Here is a 13,727-nt window from a genome sequence, read left to right on the forward strand (position 1 = left end):
TGTCAATTTGGAAAAAATAAAACACAAACCATCTATGTCCATGCACTTATTAACGCTTGTCCAGTGCCCGCATCCTCTACCATATGTGATGTCATGAGAGGCTAGCTCTCAGTGGGACAGGACAAGGAGTGCAATGGGCGACAGGTTTGAATGCAAACAAAGATTTTAATAAAGGGTTGCAGGGGTAATTCATAAGCAAAAAAGGCAAGAATAGTGTCCCTTCCAATTCTTAAATCATAATAAAGTCTCTTCTGAGGTGAAATTGAAGACAGAGTTCTTTTCCATGTGTTTCTAGGCCTCACCCCTCTTGAGATCCTTCCTCGGTAGCGTAGCCACCATTAGCAAGGTTTCAGATCCGGTGTTGCGTGCTATGGTCCCAACTGGCGACGAGTTCCATGCAGCGATCAGTTTCTCAGTGTTTATCCACAGAGGACAACAATGGAGCTTGTCTCCCCCTGGCCACACACTCAGAGACTCTCTGGCCTTAAAGCCTTGCATGCCAATCAAGCCGTGATCAGCCACATGTGTGGGGTGTGTATTGCTGCCTTCTACCAGATGGGGGCAAAACTGTCTCTGGGTGGAGCCATCTTAGGGGAATATATTTCCCCGCCAGGACCCAGCCTCTCATGACATCACAATATACACATGTACATATGAGAGAGCGAGAGAGAAATAAAACAAATTCTCTTGTCTTTGAAAACTACGCTCACACACACACACACACACACACACACACACACACACACACACACACACACACACACACACACACACACACACACACACACACACACACACACACACACAATCATTTAACACAGCATTAAATCGGGTGAGATAAATCAACACTGCCGATACAACCAACTGGTGATTATTTATTATACTCATTATTTAGGCCAATACATTTTGGAGAAAAAGACACACAACAACACATAGGTAATTGAGAGAGGTGCTCAGAGCCTGTCTCCGTGGAATCAAATGTCAGAAGGCCACATGAATTTGGAGGAGAGACACGCTGGAAATCACCTCAAGTGGCCGACAAATGCCGCATTCAGAAGACTCAGCCTTGTGAATTTGTATAGAGTCACAGTGTCTCCAGTGTCATTCCCCAGACAGATCTAATTAAAAACCCAGCACACGGCTGACTCGTTTAGATGCAACATCTTAAAAACTGACTGGAAAACCTGCATGAATTTATGTTTAGCCCAAGTTTGTGTGCAACAAGGCAGTATTCAAATAGATCAAAAATTTGACAGCACACCGTGGTCCAAAGCAGGTTTCTCCTGCAAGGTTTGCAACAGTGGCATGGATGGTTAAAATATTGGTGGACTACAACAGAATAGAGACTGCAACACTGTGAATTTTAATACAAATGATTTTACTTGAGTATAGTGCGGATGGGTTCTTTTGGTAATTTCAGTTGAGATGACATAAAACCCCTTCTATTCATTCGATCCTTTCAGGGACAGTGGTTACTACAGTGGACAGCTTATCGCGTTATCCGGTTACAGGGCGCATGAAAGCGCTAATATGAAGAGACAGGCAAATGCATGGTGACACAGCGAGCAACAGTTGTTGTCACCTGTGAAGAAGCGACTATGACAGTGTGTCCCTATGGGATCATCTCACACATGGAGAGACATTGGTTGGGAGTGAAGTGGGCATCAGAATGTGAGTGAGGCGCTCAGCGGGGGTGTGAAACGGACCAACTGTGCACTTAAGGTCCCTGATGGTGTTTACCAGTTGGAGATGATATCGATCCACCTGCCTCATACAGTGCAATGAACCCGTGTGAATGATTTTCTCTGGAGATGACTCTTGTGAGACGTCCAAAGGCCTTCATTTAAAGGACAACCGACACCATTTTTTTGTTTCCTAACTGACATCAGAAAAACGTTTTATAGCATCTAAAATACCCAAAACACGCAAGGCTGATATTTTTTAGTCAAATGCATAACACCAATAAAAATGAGTTTAAGTGTCCCAAAAATAATTCAAAATGACCATGGAGATGCCGAGTTTTAGAAGGTCCTGCCCCCTTGTTCGTGACGTCACGCCAGGACGTTTTGCCTTGCTCTAGAATCAAAACAATGGCTTCAGATTCGGAGAAGATGCTTTCTTGTTACTCATCAAGTTATGAATATGATTCAAATAGTTCTGAAGAGGAAAGCATAAATGTTTGCAATCGATTAAAGAAGTCCTTCCGGATCATTTTGAGGCATCTGGACTCAAATGTAGCTCCCAGAAAATGCACAAGATGGCGCACAAGCTCCGTTGGAAATGGGGTGATTTGTCTGCTGGGAATTTGTGTCAACTAGTATCAAATAGTAGTCTTGGTGCAACACACAACAATTCACCATCACGTTATTTATGTGTTTTCCTTCTAATTTTGCCATCAACAAGGATCAACACGAAGTGTTCAGACCAAACAAAGTATCCAAAATGCATTGTGTGTCGCTTTCTCGGTCAGGGGCGTTCCTGATGTGACGTCACGTCAGGAATCGTCATCAACTCAAAAACAAGACTTCCTGAATATTCAGCGAGAGTCTTAAAACGTAAAATATAGCAATGTGCGGTGGAAGCAATGTGCGGTGGAATCTTTGTAAAATACGCTCAGTAGAAGTCATTTGAAGTGATTTTACAAATTATGGACACAACTTGTCCGGAGGCGTAGGTTGTCCTTTAAATGATGTAATCCACATATCATCAAAATGTCATGCTGAAACATCAACATGTTTCAAAACCAACAAAGACTTAGTAAGAATCATGAAACACTGGACATGATGTTATTCTGTCCGTTTGTGTCAATGGATGGTCCGCACATGAGATTTAGCCTTGTTGTTGAGAGTGGTGTGGGAGCTGTGCCTCAGGGATGGGAAGGTATCATAGTAGTGCTCCAAAGAATCATTGGGTGTTTCGGCCTTTCATCACTAGACACCCTCATCGATGGTGGCCAGCGACAGGTTGATCATGCCCACGCTTGTGTCCCATGCCCAATCAGATGTTCAGAAGCTGGTGGGGGGTTAGGTTGCTGACCTATGAGCCCAACAAGGATCCTTCCTCTTCATCCAGATCCAGTGGCTGCTTCTTTCTGCCGCTTCAAAGAGTGACCTAACTGTGTGCCGCAGAGCCTGTCCATGGATGCCCAGGTCTTTTAGCAGTTTGATGGTGGAGGAAGCCACAAACCCTCTACATCCAACTTCAATGGGATAGACCTTGGCTTTCCATCCTCGCTGTTGCGCATCCACTGTGAGTTCTGCATAGCGCAGCTTCCTACGCTCATAGGCCTCTTCAACTGAGTTTTCCCACAGGACTGTAAGTTCTGTGATCTAGAGAGCCTTGAGTGAAGGGGACCAGAGATCCAAGTCTGGTCTTAGGGTGGTGGCTGCAATCTCCGCTGGGAAAACCAATTGCTGGCCAATGTCAACCCGCATCTTCCAGTCCCGGGCCCTGGCCAGCTGTGCAACCTCTAGTTTTGCAGGAGGATGTTTGGGCTTTTTCTTTCCCTCTCGGATAAAAGTCCACAGTGCTGTGCTGGAAGTGGTGGCTCTCATGGGCAAGGAGTTGATGGTATTCCTATTGCTCTCAGGGACAACTGCCAAACTCTTCAGGACCTGGTTGTGCCTCCAGGTGTAGCGGCCTTGTGTGAGGCTGGTCTTACAACCGGTCAGGATGTGTTTGAGAGTTCCTGGAGTTGGACAGAGGTCACAGGTTGGATCTTGGTCATACCATTGGTGGAGATTTTTTGGAGATGGGAGCACATCATTGATAGCTCTGATGATGAAGCTGATGTTGCTTGCCTCCATTTCCCAGAGATCCCTCCAGCTGAGCTTTCGCTTCTCCAGGCCTTCCCACCTCATCCATTGTCCCTGCTTGGCAAGAGATACAGCCTTCGCAGTTCTTTCAGCTTCCTCTTGGCGGCGCAGCTCTTCCATCACCATTTTCCTTCTTTCCGATGTTGAGGCCTTACGCCAACATGGTTTGTTTGTAAGGCCAAAGCCCCCTCTTCCTAGCTGGACGTGTCCCACGATGTCGCTGTGCCTTAGGGCTGCTGTGGCCTGCTGCACCGCGGTGGATGGCGTCCATTTCCGTCCAGTTGATAGGAGGGGTGCAGCTTGACTGATCTTCCGGAGATCTTCATGAGCCTCCAAAGATAGCGCAGAACATCTGGTGCGTTCTTGTAGAGCTTGTACGGAACTCCATTTGGCCCGGGGGCTGATGCTGATCTGGCATGCCGTACTGTGTTGTCCACTTCCTTCCATTTTGGAGGGACAGTCTCGTAGTTGATGTTCATTGAATGAACACAAAGCTTGTGTTCATTTTGGAAATTCTCATACAACCTTTTACTTTGAAGGTATGTGTGACATACTGGATGTGTCACATCCTGAATGGCGTGAGGTGTGCGCCCCTCCCCTCCCTGCTCTCCGGGCTCACTCACCTGATTCCAATCCCATTGATTGTGCCTTCCGGCTATAAAAGCCACCCGGTTCCCGGTACTCAAACTCCGGCTGTCGGGCAACCACGTCGAACATCGCCGTTTTTTGCTCATGCCCTGCCGCAACGAACCACTCATGCTGGGCCTCCTGTGGCTCCATCTCGTGGGAGCGCCCCACCATACAGGGTTGGAGCCCCTACTGTTAAGCGAACTGTCTGCGGTCGGCTACGGCAGGGCGTGACCCCTCCCGTGGCGGCTCGCCCAAAGAGATCTGCCTCGAGGGTGTGCTGCGTTGTTACCACGATCTGCGGAAGGCATTCAGCAAGGATAGCGCGCAATCCCTACCACCCCAGCGACCGTATGACTGTACCATAGAACTGCAGCCAGCGGACTCCCGACTATACCACATTTCACACCCGGAACAAGAAGCCCTGCGCACATACATTGACACCTCCCTCGCGGCGGGACTCATCTGACCCTTGCGTTCTCCGCTCGGCACAGGGGTTCTTCTTTACTGAAAAGAAAGACACGTCCTGGCGACATCACCATCCGCAATAAATACCCTTGGGGCATTTTGAATACATGGTGATGCCGTTCGGACTGACCAACGCTCCCGCCGTATTTCAAAGCCTTATCAATGATGTGCTCAGGGATTTCCTCAACGTATTTGTCTTTGTCTATCTGGACGACATCCTTATCTTCTCTAAATCCACAGAAAAACACCGGCAGCATGTCCGACGGGTCCTGGCGCGGCTCCTGCAAAACCAGCTCTACGTGAAGGCAGAGAAGTGGGAGTTCCACGTCCGCTTTCCTAGGGTTCATCGTGAAGCAGGGGCAACTTCGGGCCGATCACGCCAAGACCAAAGCGGTGGTAAAATGGCCAATCCCTGAGACGCGCAAACAACTCCAGCAATTTTTGGGGTTTGCCAACTTCTATGATTTGTCTTTGTCTATCTGGACGACATCCTTATCTTCTCTAAATCCACAGAAGAACACCGGCAGCATGTCCGACGGGTCCTGGCGCGGCTCCTGCAAAACCAGCTCTACGTGAAGGCAGAGAAGTGGGAGTTCCACGTCCGCTTTCCTAGGGTTCATCGTGAAGCAGGGGCAACTTCGGGCCGATCCCGCCAAGACCAAAGCGGTGGTAAAATGGCCAATCCCTGAGACGCGCAAACAACTCCAGCAATTTTTGGGGTTTGCCAACTTCTATGATTTGTCTTTGTCTATCTGGACGACATCCTTATCTTCTCTAAATCCACAGAAGAACACCGGCAGCATGTCCGACGGGTCCTGGCGCGGCTCCTGCAAAACCAGCTCTACGTGAAGGCAGAGAAGTGGGAGTTCCACGTCCGCTTTCCTAGGGTTCATCGTGAAGCAGGGGCAACTTCGGGCCGATCCCGCCAAGACCAAAGCGGTGGTAAAATGGCCAACCCCTGAGACGCGCAAACAACTCCAGCAATTTTTGGGGTTTGCCAACTTCTACCGCCGCTTCATCCACGGTTATAGTCAGAAGGCACTCCCCCAGTCTCACTTTCACCAAGGTTCCCTTGAGGTGGACACTCGACGCGGAGGGGGCATCTAACCGCCTCCGACATGCCTTCACTAACCCCCCTGTATTACGCCAGCCCGACCCGGACCACGCGTTCATGGTAGAGGTCAACGCATCTGAGTCCGGGGTGGGGGCGGTATTATCCCAGCGCTCCCTATCCATCCATGCGCCTTCTCCCGCCGTCTCAGCCCTGTGGAAGCCAACTACGATGTGGGGAACCGGGAACTGCTGGCTGCAGGAGTGGAGACACTGGCTCGAAGGGGCCAAACACGCCTTCACTGTCTTCACCGATCACAAGAACCTGCCCGCCAAGAGACATAATTCGCGCCAGGCCCGGTGGACACTATTCCTGACCCGCTTCAACTTCACCCTCACCTACTGCCCCGGTTCGCAGAACACCAAACCGGATGCCCTATCTCGCATTCACGAGCCGGCAGAGAAGGAGGAGGTCATCGTCAACATCCTGCCGGCGCAATGCATCCTGGGCCCCCTTGGAGAGGAGGTGGAGAAGAAGGTTCAGGAGGCCCAAGGTAGTAACCCGGTTCCCAAGGGTTGCCCGGTTGATCGCCTATTCGCCTACGTGCCGAGGTGCTGCACTGGGGACACGCCTCCAGGGTTGCTTGTCACCCTGGGGTCAACAGGACGATTCACCTCATCGCCCAGCGGTTCAGGAGGGACGTCGCAGACTACGTGAAGGCATGCCCCGCCTGCGCCTGTGGGAAGGTCTCCCATCAACCCCCGGCGGGACTTCTCCAGCCACTACCAGTCCCCTCTCGACCCTGGTCCCATATCTCCCTGGACTTCCTCACGGGGCTCCCCCCTTCCCGTGGCAAGATGGTCGTCCTCACCGTGGTGGACCCCTTCTCCAAGTCGGCCCACTTCATTCCGTTAACCAGATTTCCATCCGCCATCGAGACGGCCCAGCTCCTGGTTAACCACATCGTCCGTCTCCACGGGATTCCGGCGGACATCGTGTCGGACCGGGGACCGCAGTTCGTGTCCAAGGTATGGAAATGTTTCTGTCGATCCATAGGGCATTGGCGAGCTTGTTGGGATCTGGAAGCGGCTCTACGGTGCGTGTGCCTCCACTGTACAGCTTTGTGGGCCCTCCACTTGCCGTGGGTGGAGTACGCGCACAACACCCTGGTCTAGTCAGCCACAGGTCGGTCTCCGTTCATGTTGGCCTGTGGTTATGGTTGTGGTTGTCAGGCTGCGGCTGACACCCACGATGAAGGTCCACCTGGTCTTCCACGTGTCTCTCCTCAAACTGGTGGAAACCAGCTCCCTAGCTCCGGCAGGATGGTGGACGGCGACCCAGTCTACACTGTGCAGGAGATATTGGATTCTCGGCGCATTGGCAGGGGCTTGCAATACCTGGTCGACTGGGAGGGCTACGGACCGGAGGAACGTCAGTGGTTCCCCCGCTCCTGGATCCTCGACCCATCACTCACCCGAGCGTTCCACTCGGCTCACCCCTCCAAACCGGGTGGGCCGCCAGGGGGCGTCCGTTGAGGGGAGGGGCTGCACTGTCACATCCTGATTGGCGTCAGGTGCGCGCCCCTCCCTGCTCTCCGGGCTCACTCACCTGATTCCAATCCCATTGATTGTGCCTTCTGGCTATAAAAGCTACCCGGTTCCGCTCGGTTTTCGCCGGTGTATTCTACTATCCGATGTTCTTGTCACACACAGTACGCCGGGCGGTCCCGCTCGGCTGTCGCGCCTTCCCGTTCGGTTGCCTTACCTTTTGATTTTCCTTGCGTGTCTAAGTAAAACCCCTTCCTGAACTATACTGTCTCCATCGAGTATTTCGGATCCAGCTTCCTTCTTTTTTCGTCTGTCGAAATCTGTTCTCACTCGCGGACGTGACAGGATGGAGGGAAAATTATTTCAGGAACGTCATTCTCGGGTGTTGCTCTTTTTTTTGTCGCTGAATAGGTAGCAAGTCAACAACATTCACATCACCACTGGTCATTTTATTGGTTTTTTTTTTTTTTTTTTTTTTCTACAAATGTGAGCACAGCGGTTTAATCTCATTTGCTCCATGGAAATACAAAATGCAGTTTTCAAATGACAATATAATTTGTCAAAGTTCAAAATGAATCCAAACCTTTCTTTACTCTGTGAAAATGTAATTGAGCCCTGAACCAAATAGGGTGTGCCACCTTGGCAACAATAACTGAAATCTAGCTTTTGCAATAATTGATATTTCAATGCTATGGAGGAATTTTGGTTTACTCTTTGAAGAATTTGAAGAACTCTTTGAACTCTGTCATGTTGAAATGTTTTTTTAACATGAAGACAGGGTACACCCCAGACGTTATTTTCCTTGGCAAATTAATACAATTATGAGTTTCAGGAGCATCTCTCATCACATTGTACATTGAGTACAGTGATCCGTCGCTACTTTGCGGTTCACTTATCACGGCTTCAGTCCATCACAGATTTTTTTTTCAGGAGGAAAAACATTTTATTCGTTTATTTTTGTCTTTCTCCGAGAGAAGAACATTGTTATCAGTAGTTGTTGGCACTCTTTCGTTTTTGTCTGTTTTTTTTAGAATAGAGATTTTTTAAAATTTTTATTAATGGCATGCAAATGTGAAAACAAACAAAGTAAAAGAAACAACACTGCAAACAAAGCAGAATAAAATCAAACACACTGGGTTTCTATTAAAAAAAAGAGACAAAAAAGAAAGAGTACCAACAACTACCGATAACAATGTTCTTCTCTTGGAGAAAGACTCCTTCAGCAAAAAAAGAAGAAAAAAAAGCTGACTATATTGTACTTCGCTGCTTTCACCTATCGCGGGCTATTTTTGGAACGTATTTCCCGCGATAAACGAGGGGTCATATACTCCAGAAAGATGTCAACAAAATAATGCAAAATATAATCTCTCCTTGGTTTATGAATGTTTATTACCGACGATTAGTACATCTAAGTGAATCACCGTTAACATGGCCAAACGCCAATGGTGGTCAAAACACCGTTATGAAATCTGACCACACCTTGGCAAAAAACATGTAAAACACTATGCATACATTTGCACTATGCATACATTAAATGAAAAATAAGGTAGGGGATGAAAATCACGATTTTTAAAAATGTTCGAGTAACCATTTACGTGTTTAATGAATATAATTGTGTGCAACTGAAATACAACAATTAATCGAAGTTAACACTTGTAAAAGCCATTTGGTGATGTATGGAACCCCACCTGAGACGTTGGTTCATAAGTCATTTTAATTGCCTTTATGAACGCCAAACAATTTATATCATTCACGACAAGATGACATTAACAAACTACGGAGCCCCTAAGGGGACATCGAAGAAAAAAAAAAAAAACTTTGCGAGATCTCGCAAAACTTTGCGTTCCCTCGCAAAACTTTGCGTTCCCTCGCAAAACTTTGCATTCCCTCGCAATACTTTGCATTCCCTCGCAATACTTTGCATTCTCTCGCAAAGATTTCGAGATCTCGCAATCTTTTTTTAAAAAAATGTGCGTTCCTGTACTTCCGGGTCAGCTTGGCTCAGGTAGACGGTCGCGCGCGCTGCTTATTGAGAGAAGGCAACAACTCGGCGCATCATGGAGGAAGACTTGGAACACTTCTTGCAGTCAAGAAACGTCCCTCACGTGGACATTGCACGTATGAAAAGCGACAAGGTGGGCATACAGCTACAAAGTCTGATGTAATAAGCAAAACAAGAGAAACATGGACATTTTTTTTCGAAGTAGTATTGGTAGTAGGTTGTTTCGTCACACGAGTGTATGATTTTGAAGTGCGCCTTTCAACACTTTCATGTCTTTCAATTTCTTGATCTCCTTGATGTGCGTATCACCCTGACGCATAGCATACGCTTGTAAATTGTATAAAAGGAGCTGTCGCGGGACAGAGAGATTGGGCGAACCACGGGGCAGACTCATCTCGGACTCACGCCCGGCTCACGCCGGGCGTCGGACGGACATCACGGCACGACTTGCTCGACTCCACGCCACGATCAAGCTCTGCGCGTCACCTGCCTGGGAGATCTGACAACGAACCTACTTACAAATAAAGAGAAACATCAAACTCTTTAAGGTCAATAAAGTGAAAGTGAAGCTAACATCTCTATCTACTCTACCTGTACTGTTAATTCTATTTTAATAATGAGGTTATTAACACAATTTAAAATCGATATTACAGTTAGTAATTGGGCTGCCGCTACCTAATGTACTATTCTCGTGTAATACTGAATACAAATAATGATGACTGTAGTGTCCCATCACTCATGTGAATATGTTAAATGTATTAAGTTATTGATAATTAAATAAACATGTCAAGTATTTATTCTCACAATTTATCTTTGCAGGTTGACATGGCAGTAATTGCTATGATGACCGAAGAGCAAATGGGAAAATATATCACTTATGGTGATCGAATAGCTGTCCTTTGCTTTTGTCATCAGAAAATGTCCAGTGGTGATAATGAACTGCTCCTCCAAAAATTAAGAGGCAAAATAAGATCAAGGAAAAAAGGTGTACTGGCTGAGACTTCGGGAGTATTCCAAAACCATGTTGATGGGATGGCAAGACATAACAATGTTTCTGCAGAACAGACTCAAAGGAAGATTTATGGCAACGATTACCATCAAGTGAGGACAAGCAAAGGTGGAGGAACAAGGTATGCCATCCTGGAAAAAAACAGCAACTGTCGCTCAAATTTTGGAGCTGGGAAAAGGGCTATTTTTCCCAGGTGGAAGCTCAACCAAAGGACCTGTTGAAGACTTTACTTTTGAGGTCTGTGATTTCAAAAGAAACCACATTGCTTTAGATGAAACAATTGGCAGACTCTATGAAAAAAAAACAAATTGAAACTGTTAAGATTTTACATTGGCACAAAAGAAAATACTCCAACATCTCATTTGGATGAATGCAGTGAAGCTCATTCATCTGTCACCAACATGGTGGGAGAAAGTGCACAATTGATTGATTGACTCTCTTATGTCTACACACACATGCACACACATCAGTTTAGGAGCATTTCATTATTTGTACTTTGAGATGTAAAACATCTGTCATGGTCAACCTTGCATAGGGCAGTCTACAGTTGTATTTTCCATTTGTGTCTACAATTGATTTCATGGTTATTATTCATTCATTCCATTTTCCATATCACTTATTCTCCTAATGGTTTCGGATATGGTGCCACTTTCAGTTTGACCTAAAGGTTTGAAGTTGATATGTCATGTAATGTTGCAAATATTTGCACTGTTCAAACAAAAGCAATTATTTTTGTACTTGATATTGTATTCTATTTATATGTTTGTGATTGCTGTTCATACGAATTTGTCAATGTTAATAAAATTTGTTCCAAATAATTCATGTTTTTTTTAAACACAAGACACCACCTGCTGACGAAATTGAAGAGTGACAATTATATTATCATTTACAGGCAAGTGATTGTGTACTGGGGTGCAGGAATACTATTCAGATCCACATTGGTTAAGTATCTGTGGTTAAAATCAGCAACCAAGACAGTATATTTATTGACACCCAGAATGATTTGACAAATGAACATTTCATATTGATCAAATATGCTTTCCTTATACAGTAACAAAAACAGCAGACAAAAAATTATTTAAATTGTGATTGCTATATATTATTCGTCCTCAAATGTATCCCAATAATCCATTTAAAGTGAAGTGATAAAAGAAATGATGAACAAAGGGTTGAAGAAATGGCAATGGTCGTCGGATTCAGCCTTAATTAAATGTTACTTCGAACCAGTTGAGGAGCCATAAAATGGTTTCACCCAAACACACACCAAAAAATATATGGTTATTGCTTTGAGTAATTCATGTTTAAATTTTAATGTAATATAATTCCAGTATGACTGGTATACGGAAACAAAAATGCTTTCACCAAAGGTTAATGTCTCTGACCCCTGAAAACATCATGCTTCTAATTTAGAATTGCAGTAAGGGCCTCTCTGAGGTGCAAGTACAAGTTCACAGCCTGATACGGCTCTTTTGGTGGCATCAGACCAGACTGGGCCATTAAGGAAGCACACAATACAAATACATCCGGATCACAAGGCATAGTTAAACGGAAGACACACTGGCTTTTGCATAGTTGAACTTGTTCATTGTCAACTGTGGAGAGGAAGTCCCTTGTGCCATAAAGTTCAGGTAAAGAATACATCACGTTGGGCCGACCACTGGGGACATTTATGTTCTTTGAGGGCCTGATGAGATGGCTGTTCCAAACACGGGCAGTATCATCCAACTCATCCTGTTGAGAATAAGATCAGAATCAGAATCATCTTTTTTGCCAAGTATGTAGTACACACAAGGAAATTGTCTCCTGTAGAACACGCTGCACTAGTCTCATCAAAAAAATGGAGGCACTATACAGTTCTATTTGGGTTACTTTTTAGAGAGTTAATTGCTTGAGGGAAGAAGCTGTTTAAATGCCTGCTGGATTTGGTGCGCACATACAGACAGATTTAGGAATAGTTGCACAGTCATAGCAGCTCTTATGAGCAAGAAATTATAGAATTAGACTGCTTTTCTCTCCCTGCTCCCTCCTTTCTACCTTACACTCGTCACTCATGTTTACTACTCTGCCCATCCCCACTTTTCCTTCATCTTTTCCTTGATCATTTCACCTTCACCCTATGTCCCCACACACACAGACCATTATCTTCTTTCCACTATTCGATTATTTACCTTCTTTTGTGTCCCATCAACACCCTCTCAAATACAAAAATACATATTTCATAAATGGAGCTACAGAATATATGAACTCACCTGAATAAGTCCCATGCAACAAAATTGCAGGATGCTTTTGTCCAGAAATCCACCATCAAAGAAGCCATTGTCTCTGAGGTCTTTGAAGAGTGATAACCAGAATTCCATGCATTGGCTGCGAAGAAACCCCCACCAATATTCAATTATTTGATTGGCGGTGCTGGCTCCATCCAAGTAACTGTCAAGGGTGCTGCCTGGCGGTATGGGCACCAGGAAACGCTGGAAGCCTTTAACATGACCATTTTCAGTCCCCAAATCAGCTCGAACGATTCGAGGACAACCTCCCAAACGGTGCACAACTTCAATGTAGTAACCTCCAATTAACTTCGGGTCACTACTTGTTGTGTAGGCATTGAGCCACATTATTTTCCTTGAAAAGCCATCAATAGCCCCATTGATGCAAATTCCAAACGGTTTCAGTTTGTCATGAATCCATATGCCAAATAAAATTCGGCCCTTTCGAGAAGTAGTTTCGTCGTCTCAGACGTCTTGCTTGCCTTAAAGACACTCCTCTCGGATCCAACTCTTTCAGGACCAGACGAACATCCTCTTTCCTGACAAGAAGCCCATGTTCTCTGCACTTACTGTACATCCACCTGTAACCGTGTAGTTGTCCGGAATTCTGCAACTGGTTGTGAATAAAGTCAACCAAGACGCCCAAGTCATCGAACGTTTTTCGGCGAAATAGTCCACTTTTGTTCACCACTCGCTTCAAATGTCTTTCACTTATTAGTAAACCGTGTTTAATCTCAAGAACGGATTTTATATCTTTGTATTTCAAGCCAATTTTAAAGTAAAACTGGATTAAAGGAACGAAAGGGTGAAAAGGCTCCATGTTTGTTGTTTTCGGTTACACTGACGATGAACCGGAAGTACATGTACGCGTATTTTTTTAAAAAAGATTGCGAGATCTTGCAAAAGTATTGCGAGGGAACGCAAAGTATTGCGAGGGAACGCAA

General features: G+C 45.8%; 1 long non-coding RNA gene across 1 annotated transcript; it reads right to left on the bottom strand.

Annotated features, from left to right (window-relative positions):
• Positions 1–11,461: 11,461 nt before the first annotated feature.
• On the bottom strand, positions 11,462–13,727 carry LOC148900254 (uncharacterized). The gene is made up of 2 exons (XR_016114590.1): positions 12,769–13,727; positions 11,462–12,250 (listed from the first exon to the last, which is right to left on the bottom strand). It is a non-coding gene; the product is annotated as an uncharacterized LOC148900254 (long non-coding RNA).

This window comes from Hippocampus bargibanti, linkage group LG03 (genome assembly GCF_051943395.1).
Source record: "Hippocampus bargibanti isolate YZ-2025 linkage group LG03, ASM5194339v1, whole genome shotgun sequence".
Classification (NCBI taxonomy): Eukaryota; Metazoa; Chordata; class Actinopteri; order Syngnathiformes; family Syngnathidae; genus Hippocampus; species Hippocampus bargibanti.